The following is a 9,826-nucleotide window of genomic DNA, read 5'->3' on the forward strand; positions in this document are numbered from 1 at the left end:
AATATTTCCTCCTGTCCCATGTCCTTATTCTCTTTGGAGAAGGCTTGCAACTAATCTTTAAAAGCAAGAAGATCTTAAAACAAGCAAAACAAAACAAATAAAAGCAACCCCCTGAGATCCCTGAATCTCCCATCATTATCCAGAAGCTCATTTTGACAGGAGAGCTAACACACGTGTAAGGTTTTGTCAGAGGCAGAGTCTCTTATCAAATTGAAATCTTTGATAACATCCAAGTAAGGAAAGAGCAGAAAAGAAAGGGAATTTTTTTTTCTAAATGCCTACCATTGAACCATGGTATGTTCCCAAAACAATCAGAAAACTGTTCACAGAGAAACAGAAACAAAATCTAACAGGAATTTGGGGAATTTCCCACACTGTTTAGTTGTTTACTTTAAAAGCTGAATAACTCCAACTTCACGAATGTGCATTTTACAGAGGATTGCAGGCAATTTTTGTTTCTCTTACATCCAGTTCATTGATTAAATATATAAACAGGATGTCTTTAAGAGCAGAAGGTTTTAAAACAGGATTTGATACTAAGCAAGAGATCTGCTAGTTCCCTTTTAGCTATTTGAGTTTCATCTTTGCTTATCAGAGCTGTTTTAGGGTACAGTAATTTCCAAGTGCACTATTGGGTTGCGAGGTAAATAATCTCTAGAGATGAATATTTTTTCTTTCTTTTTTACTGTAAATGACAATAGTACATAGGCTAGAAATTTCCCTTGTAAATTCTGGTCATCCCATTTGTTTGCTAAGTCCCAGTATGGACTCGGGACCTATTCTGTCAGTGCACTGAGATGTTACGCACCCTTGCTCATGCCTTTCTAGGGGTAGGTGATCCATCAGCTGTGTTTAAGGACTTGATTCATGGCCAAGAGCCATCAAATTTGAAAGAGACTTTTTGATCATACAGGTGAGGAAATTAATGACAACAACTTATTTATTGTTTATATAAGAACAGCAGTCCCTTTTTCCAGGTGAATAAAATGCTGAGGGAGCCTACATGGGTTTGAACCTTTGTCCCGCTGGTAGTTCCACACTTCTCCTGTCTGGAGCTTCAGATAACTCAGGGAGTCTTGAACAGTCAGTGAGGTCAGCCCATGCAGAGCAGCTTGCAGCAGGGACAGGATCTAATTGCGGATACAATTCAAGCAGAAGAGTATAAATGGGGATATGGGTGATTGAGAGCTGTAATATAAAGTTACATGACTACTCAGGCTTTTTGTGAGCAATTCTAAATGATGCTGACATGTGAACACATCTGTATTTTTACCATCATGTTAAGAACCTATGTGATCAAAACATTTTCCCCATAAATTTAAAAAATTTAATAAAATTTTATTTTAAAAAATTAGATTACCAGCTTTTTAGATCAATCTTATTGATATTTTACAAAATTCAAAATATTCTACTTAATTCATATGAAAACCAATTCCTACAGTTTTTACTAATTGGTTTTCCATCATTATTTTTTTCCATTTATTTTCTTTACATTTCCAACTACAAATTCAGGAAACAACGTACAATTGTAGATAATTACTTTGAATTCAAGTTGTAGCTTTTATAAAGGTTGGGAAAAATGAAATTATTTTACTTTTTAAATACCAGCTATACATATTAAAAAGAAAAAAACGGATGATGTGTTTTCAATTTCACTTTTATCACAATAAAATGATGTTGCAACATATGCAACATCAGATGCTTACGGAGAGACTCAGCTGTTGTTTTCTTGGTTTGCTCTCACAAACTTGAAGAATATACTATTACAATTGATAACACAAGGTTATTAAACTATTGCATGATTTCTTAATAAAATTCCCATTACACAGTCTGCATACTTGGCTTATACCTAAACAGTAGCATTTCAAGAGCAATAATTCTGTTACTGAATGCATATTAAAAATAACAGCGAGTGAGAAAGCAATAGTCTATCCCAAGTCAGTATGCAGTCTCTACTTCTTTGCTTAGAAATATTCCAATTTCCCTAATAATAATATAATAATAATGACTTTTTGTTGTTGTTATGCTATACATTTTCAAAATGCTGTTTAATGAAGAAATGCTCTTCATTCAGGTCTATCATGCTTTGCAAGGTACGTTCCTGTTGGTCATTTGTCAGGTATCTCTTTCCAGCGCCATCTGCCCATTTTACCTACTAAGAATGTAAGTTCTTCAAAGGCAGAGGATTTGTTGCAATGAGTAGCTAATTCAGGGAAATGTTCCAGTACTTTCCTGGTCTTTCCATGTACTGATACAATTGAACAAAACTCCTCTGCTATTACTCATGCTTTGTCATGCAATAACGATGGCCGTGGGAACATCAGGCTGCATCATGTGGCCTGAAATTGTCAGTTCTGTGTTTCACGGACTGAGGCTTCCTAATAATTCAGTGACGTTTTCCAAAGCCACTTATCTTTTTATCAGCCATACGCCCTGCCCTGTGACGGCTGATCCCCCGTACGCTTTGGTTTTAGTTTTTCTTACCGTCCCTTCACAATACATAGTGTCTGTTCATACTTGGCTCAGGTTGGGATATTTGAAATGTAATAATTCAGTGTGATTTTGTTTTCACTTTACTGAAATATTTTCTTAACTACAACAGAATTATGTCAGTGTTACACACGTGTATAGTGCATATTTCCTCAGTTTAACTCTGCTCTTACTTGGAGCCCCTTCACCACAGAGGTCAGCGAGACTGTCATCAGCCACGTGGCACCCAAAAGGCAGACCATGGAACATGGCATCTCATGTACAGTGATTACTACATGTTTAAAAAACGTGTCCGGTCCTGCAGCACATTCAAGAAACTCGGCGCATCCACATGGTGGTCTGCATAGGCAGAAGCTATTGCTCCGTTAAAGGAGCGTAGCCTGAAAGGTTATGCCTTAATGTGAAAAATGAAAACTGTAATTTTCTGCTTCAGGGCTCCTTTTTGTAGTTTAGCAGCTAGATTCCTGCATTATATCTGTTCTCTCTAACATGGTTTTATAACATGCTCTGTTTGCCAGCACAATATTAAATGGTCCCCAGACACTGTTTTAGCTCACTTGTCATGTTTTCTACACTATACCTCACTTAGTAATTACTGCCTCCCATTGCCAATAATTCAGGCCCTCCAGAAGGCCCTGTTTAAGACTGAGTAATAAAATACTGAGAGATTAATATTCAGTTGATGACAGATCATTTAATGCAACTCTTACCAAAACTCTCCAGCGTCTAGGAAACTGGCAGAATACCGCTGCTGGCTGCTTTCTGATGTCGTTCAATTAGCAACCAAGGGTTAGTTCTCTGAGGTTATTCTCCAGAGTTTAATGGGGCAGATTTCTTTTTAACCTTCGGTCCTCTCAGGGAATTGTACGAGGTGAGTTTAAGTCACGTATATTTGGCATGAAAGTAGGTCGTCTTAGATTGCAAACCAAGACTTGCATTACTGTTTCAGCACTGTAGTTAGTAAATGTAAATATTTTCATTTAGTTGTGTGCTGATACTCCCAGTGAGAGGACAAGTGCTTTGTGTGCATGGATCCATATTCAGGTTCTGAAGTTGCATGTTACAGTCTAGATTTTCTCAAAATCTTATGGGAAATTGCAAACAGCTGCATATGTTGCCAAGCACTTGGATGATTTGCCTTACCAATTTCAAAATCCCAACAACTTAACTAATATGATAAAGCATCACACCTGTTTCTTTCCCTATACCCTCCCTTTATGCCATCTTGGCAATACAAAGGAATTTTAAAATGGGTGTGGATGACATTTATCTCATTTACAAGCTGATTTCAGTAGGGGTGTTCATGTGGGTACATTCCAGCTGAGTAAGAGCATTGATAAATTGGCTCTGATAAATTAAGCAGCCACAGTTTTTACTGCATGGATATCATTCTGCTCCTCTCCCATTAATTACCAGAACTGACAGAAGGGGACATACCCCTGCTTAACCTACTTCAGTTCTCACTCAAATGCCTTGGTTCATTTGAAAGGCCACTGATGCTTTAAGGTAAGACATTGCAGTATGCTTATTTGTGTTCTATTACTGATGGAGTCAAAGAGCGAGAAGTTTTGGTTTTAAGCTGGTGAGAAGCGCTGGTGTGAAACCTGTTCCTCCCCACCCCCCAAGTCAGTGGGATTTGTCATCAGGGACTGCCTTTCTGCCAGGGTTTCAAGCAAGGTGCTCTGGTCCTGCTCGCTGTGGGGGAAGAGCAAGGGAAAGGGCAGAGACTTCAGACATCCTGAGGAGGAAATACACTTTGGTTGCCTCTGGAATCTACCTAGGCTAGAATTTCATGGTGTATTAGCACTGTTTGAGTATATTTTCAGGGTGTATGGGTGTAATGTGTAAAAGCACTAGTAGCGATCCTTTGTTGGAGAGAGTAGGCGTACAAATGGTTTTTTGGATGGTAACGCTGTCTAAAGCAGGTCCTACCTGCTCACCCCCACCCTCATCCCATATTGCTGCCTTCCCTGTGGTGCCAGCACAATGCTCATGGGCTGCATAATAAACCCGGTCAGTGAACCGTAGCTGGTTGAAAAGTAATCTTGTGTGAAAAAAGAGCCTTTTTTTGAACATTAGTTGCCTGATCGTGTTCACAGACTGGCTTGACAAACAGCAGGAATGGCACAGCTGAAAGGGGGGAACTTGCCATGACAGAGAGAGAGAAGTAAAGGCAGGGGAACGCCCTGAATTGGTAGGTCATGCTTGCTACTGAACAGTTGTGTCATGAATCTCTTCACCCTCATTTGGCATCCAACATTTGTATACATGAACAGGACAGATTATCTGTCATTTGATAGCTGCATACCTATCTCAGCTGGCTTGTTAACATGCTTTAGTAATAGCTGAACTCTTGGACATTAACAGGCGGTTGCGATGCTATCACTCATTTCCTGAATTGACCGCTTTCATGCAGATGAAGAAGACAAGCTGGTTACTCAGAACTATGTTCTTAATGGTCATCGTTTCTCTGGAACTTTATTGATTCGGATGTAATAACCTGAAAAGATTCCTCTCCCTTTCCACTTCCCTTTGGGAATGAACATGCTAGAGAAAACATTGGAAGAATTCATGACTGATTTCTGAAGTTCTTCTGTGATCAGAATGATGACTTTGATTTTGTATCTGGAGGTATTCTTTCTGCTAGTATCTTCCTAGGTATTTTGTGAACCTTTAGTGTCACACTTGTCTATTTTTAAAGAAATTCATGCCTTCAAGAGAAGGATTTAAGTGATAAATCATTTCGACCTCTATCTTGATACTTGCTACAGCAGTACTGGCTGGTCCCCGGTAAGAGATTACTCTTCGTAACTGTTCCTAGCATTTCAAAACCCTAAACCAGCCTTTGCAGCAATGTGAGCACGCTATACCCAATGCATTTGAGTCCTGTGAATCAGGCAGGATAGGCAGTCCATCCATGCAACAATTCACTATGTAGAAAGTTCATAAGAAACCAAGCATCACCAATAAAATGGAATAAGTGAGTGCTGCTTGTAGTTTCCTCGTACTGTTTTTATTACAGAAGGAGTTGAAAAATGTCTTACACAGCATCTGATGTGCAGAACAGTGGTTCCCACGCGAGACATGAGTCTATGACATGCAGTAATATGCTCCACGGGACTCCCCTGAGAGCTGCAAAACATTAACCATTTTCTCAGGTGAGGTTTAGCTCCCAAAAAGGCTGCTCGGGATACTAAGAGTTCTTACTGAATCATGCATGCTTTTTGCCTACATACCCCATATTTCAGTTCTTTCTAATTTTTCCAGGGATAATCATGTAAAAAATTAAACCAATTGGCTAGTATCAATTCCTTTAAGACTTGCACTTCATAGTATGGGTTAAGGGTTTGGAACAATCACAGGAAAAGCGATGCCCAGGGAATCCTTCCCGAGTTTACACCAAACTCACTGCTTTGGGGAACAAGGTTTTGGGTGGTCAGCCCCTGAGTGCGTATTATTCTTGCTGAGTAGGCATAATCAGTACAGTCCAGGATTTATGTACCTCTCTAAGAGGACTCCAAGCATTGACTGAAGGAGCAGTGAATGAAGTGTTGGCTACAGACTGGACGAGTAGCTGTAAAAGCAAAATACTAAAAGCCTTAAGATAAAGCTGTTTAAAAGAGAAATTGCACCTGTTATAATGTATGTTCTGCTTCCAGTTCAGAGAGAATGATTTGGGGTAACATTTTTCCAAAAGCGCTTAACCATTGTTAGCAAGTTTACACGCCTGCTTTTAAAAAGCAGCTACATGTTCCTTTGCTCAGCATTTCAAAGACAAGGTGGCTTAAGTCGTGGGGGCCATTCCTGTCAACATGACCTTGGAGATGTTGGTTACCACCCTCTTGCCTGAAGTTACCAGTTCTATTGCAAAATCGGCAGAGCAGATTATTCTTGTCTACCAATGATCAAACTATTCCTTGAGGTCCCTCCCAGGCTTTGTACTGAAGTGGCTATGGAGAGCTTACCTGATTTGTTATACATACGCTCTTCTGGGTTGCTTACTTTTTAAATCATCGTAACTGCTTGCTCTCTGAGTGCGTGTATTAACCTGAGAGCGTATCTGTGTGGCACAACGCAGCGTGCAATGAATGAAATAACTCGGTATGGGAAGCAATGCAGATGAATTGGCAGGGTGGGATAGTTAGCCTTGCTGAGCAGCAGAGATGATATTGTTCAGGTTCTTGTTATTCAGGGCTACGTTGGAACAGCGCTGATAGGGAAACCGCACAACCGTGCAGTGTTTTCACTGTTAGGTGACTTCAGGAAGACTGATGTGCCGCAATCCTCTTGTGCTATAGAAGTCAGTGCTTGCTAAAACGGCCATCCCATTTTGGGGATTTGACTAGCGCCTCTGGGTGCGCTCTGAGGACACAGGTTAAGCGTGTCGGTTCAAGGTTTTTCAATAGTTGTCTGTAGCTCTATGGTCCACTGCTTTCATTCAGTGTTTGCATGTAGCAATAGCTGCACGGCTATGACTTGAAATGCTTGGTATCGCACAAATGGCTACGGTATCTCACCCGTGCAGCAGAACGGGCTCAACGCACATAGGCTTTTTCTCTGCCTGTCACCGCTGTCATCTTTATGTTCTGCTCTCATAGGCAGCTCACCGGGCTATACCTGAAAGCCATCAGAAAATCCCAATGACCGTATTTTATTAGTCACAAAATACGGTCTATAAATTGCCTTCAGGGACTCTCCATCCAGATAACTAGCAGGGTCAGAATTTTCATTTACAGGATCTGGGCTTGCTGAAATAAGGGGAAGTCCCTGTACATACCATCAGGCTGCGCGGGCTCGACATGCCTGGAAGTTACACGCCGAGACGTGCAACCCGCGTACGCTCTCCGCGTCCACGCCGGCGCCAGCCCACTCGCACGGGACTTAACCCCGCAGGACCTGGGGTCAGGCCCGGCCCGGGGAAAGCGCGGCCGAGGACCCCGGCTGCGGCGCCCCGGGGCAGAGGAGCGAGCGAGCGGGCGGGCGGCACCGCCTCCCCTTCCCGCTCTCCCCTCAGGGGCTCCCGGGGCCGGCCGGGACCCGCCTGCCCCGCTGCTCCCGCCCGCCTCAGGCGCTGCCGAGGGCCGCGGAAGGCTGCGGCCGCCCTGCCCCGCCCCGCCCCGCGGGCAGCCCCTTCCCCCCCCCCGCTGCCGGCGGCCGTGAGGGGCCGGGCGGGGAGCGGCCCGCCGGAGCGGTGGCGCGGGGCCCGGGCGTCTTCCACGGGGGACGGGCGTGCGCTCACTGAAGGGCGGCGAGGGAAGCGGCGCCGCGCATGTACAGCCGCGGATAAACCCCACGGCCCGCAGCGGCGGGGGAGAGGGCGCTCCCAGCCTCCCCGCGGCCCCTCGTCCCTCCGCCCGAGGGGGCCCGAGGTAGCCGGGGCCACAGTGTCCCCTAGCGGCGGCGGGCCCGGTGGCCGGCAGAAAGTGAAAGCTTTGTCAATTAAAGTCTGGAGTTTCGGGATTACGGTGAAGAACCCGATGCTTACCCGGGCGCCTCTTTCTGGGGAAGCGCGGGAGGAGAGCACAGGCCCAGCCCCGGCCCTGCCCGCCCGGAGCCCTCAGCAGAGGGGACCCCTGACAGCCAGGGGCCTCGGCGCGTTGCTGGGCTGCTGCGAGGCGGTCTGCTGCAGGATTTGGGCCAAAGTAACGAAGTTTTTATTGTTAGGTAAAAATAGAGAATGTATAAACTGCTTTCCAGCCTACCCCGTTTGGTTTATGACTTTTGGGAACGTGTTGAGCTTTAATGATCTGCTGCTGAGAATGCTGCCCAGCCTGCTGAAAGCAGCCAAAACCAGCACCGTTACAAGAGAATAATCACCATTCCGACAGAAATTCCAGCAGCCTTGGTGTGACTAGTCTGAGTATCTGCTTAATGTCGGCTTACCATGAAAGAGCCAAACTCCGTGCAGCTTCCTACAGGCAATGCTGTTTCAAATTAACTAGAAGATGAGAATCACATCAAGATGATGCAAGATAGACTTACAGTTTAATGCAAGAAATATGTGAAGGTCTTGCACAAGCCATACGTAGCAACTGCATCTTTTTGGCACTGGTACTAGTACTTGTCATTTGCTGACACAGTGCTGAGTTAATCTAAGAGGCAAAACACGTACTGTTTCAAAGAATTGTGCTTGTTGTTTGGAGGATGGGAGAGGAAACGGAACACTTGGATATTAAGTGTTAATGCACTGTCTTATCTTTCGTCAGTGGGGGAGAAGGAACGGAGCCGCTGTGAGTAAAGTGCATTTGAAAGCTTGTTTCACTTCCACTTGGTGTTGCCTACTATCCAGCCAGCAAGTATCTGGTTACTGCCTTTGAGCTGTTCACAGGAGCTGATCTGGGGACGGTTTGATTGAGAAACATGTACTGGAAATACCACATTTCATAGAAGGAGACGGTGAATAGAAACCCTGCATTTGGGCTCTATCTTATTTCTCGCTATCCGTACTAGAAATGAAATACCCCACAGCTTTGTGATTCATGGTTGTGCTACTCATAGCACGCTCACAGTTTATGTTGAAGCTGTGGAAGCGCTATGCGTATATTTGAGTTAAAAGGTCTCCATATGAGCTAGGCATTTCTGGGTTTGAGCAATCAAATTACGTGCAAGAACAAAGCCGCTCATTAGAGGGCTAGTAAAAGGCTAGGTTGCAAGAACTGAAGTTTGCCTTTTGTTGTATCTGTTGGAATCGGCCATCAGTTTCATTCATGCTGAGGTCTGTGTTACTAGGGGCAGAAACCTTCATCATTCATGTTGCATATGAAAAGAACCGATTCCAGATTATGTTCTTCCCCTCTATTAGAGGTCCATGGTCCCTAATATTTCCTTTCATTATCTTCATTCCTGTGGATGGTGACTGTTTTCCTTAGAGAAGTCAAGAGAGATACAAGAAACTGTCTTCTTCCACAGGCTGCGTATGCTGATCTATGATTTAATCAGAAGTGAGGGTATTTCGGGGAAATCCTCTCTCGGAATCATCTTCTGGGAATGTTAATTTCTGAGGGGGGCCTGAAATAATTTTTCTCTCTTTTTTGTATTTTTCTCTTACATTTTATCTGCAGATTATGTTGCTGTTTATCTCTGTTCCTATTTAAAAAGCAGATGACTGTATTTTCCTCTGCCTTAAATAGTCTCATAGCTTTTTGGCACAATTTCCCATCTTTACCAACTCAGGACTGTAGGATATAAACCCCAAACTTCAATTTCTTGTATCATTCCAACCAATAAGTATTGCTGGCATGTCCCTGCAAAGGATGTTTGCAATCATTTGCCCTGTTTTTTACTCTGGTAAAATAATGTTCTGTGTTTTGCTCTATTAAGTAAATGGAGATTCATG

At 43.5% G+C, this 9,826-nt stretch overlaps 1 long non-coding RNA gene across 1 annotated transcript; it reads right to left on the bottom strand.

Moving 5' to 3' along the window:
- On the bottom strand, positions 1-7,534 carry LOC148053218 (uncharacterized). Its single transcript, XR_015708892.1, has 3 exons — positions 7,268-7,534; positions 5,535-5,622; positions 1-1,130 (listed from the first exon to the last, which is right to left on the bottom strand). It is a non-coding gene; the product is annotated as an uncharacterized LOC148053218 (long non-coding RNA).
- Between the last annotated feature and the right edge of the window lie 2,292 nt (positions 7,535-9,826).

The sequence above is a fragment of the Nipponia nippon genome, unplaced genomic scaffold, assembly GCF_047370975.1.
Source record: "Nipponia nippon isolate SJK-2023a ecotype South Korea unplaced genomic scaffold, ASM4737097v1 scaffold_4, whole genome shotgun sequence".
Classification (NCBI taxonomy): Eukaryota; Metazoa; Chordata; class Aves; order Pelecaniformes; family Threskiornithidae; genus Nipponia; species Nipponia nippon.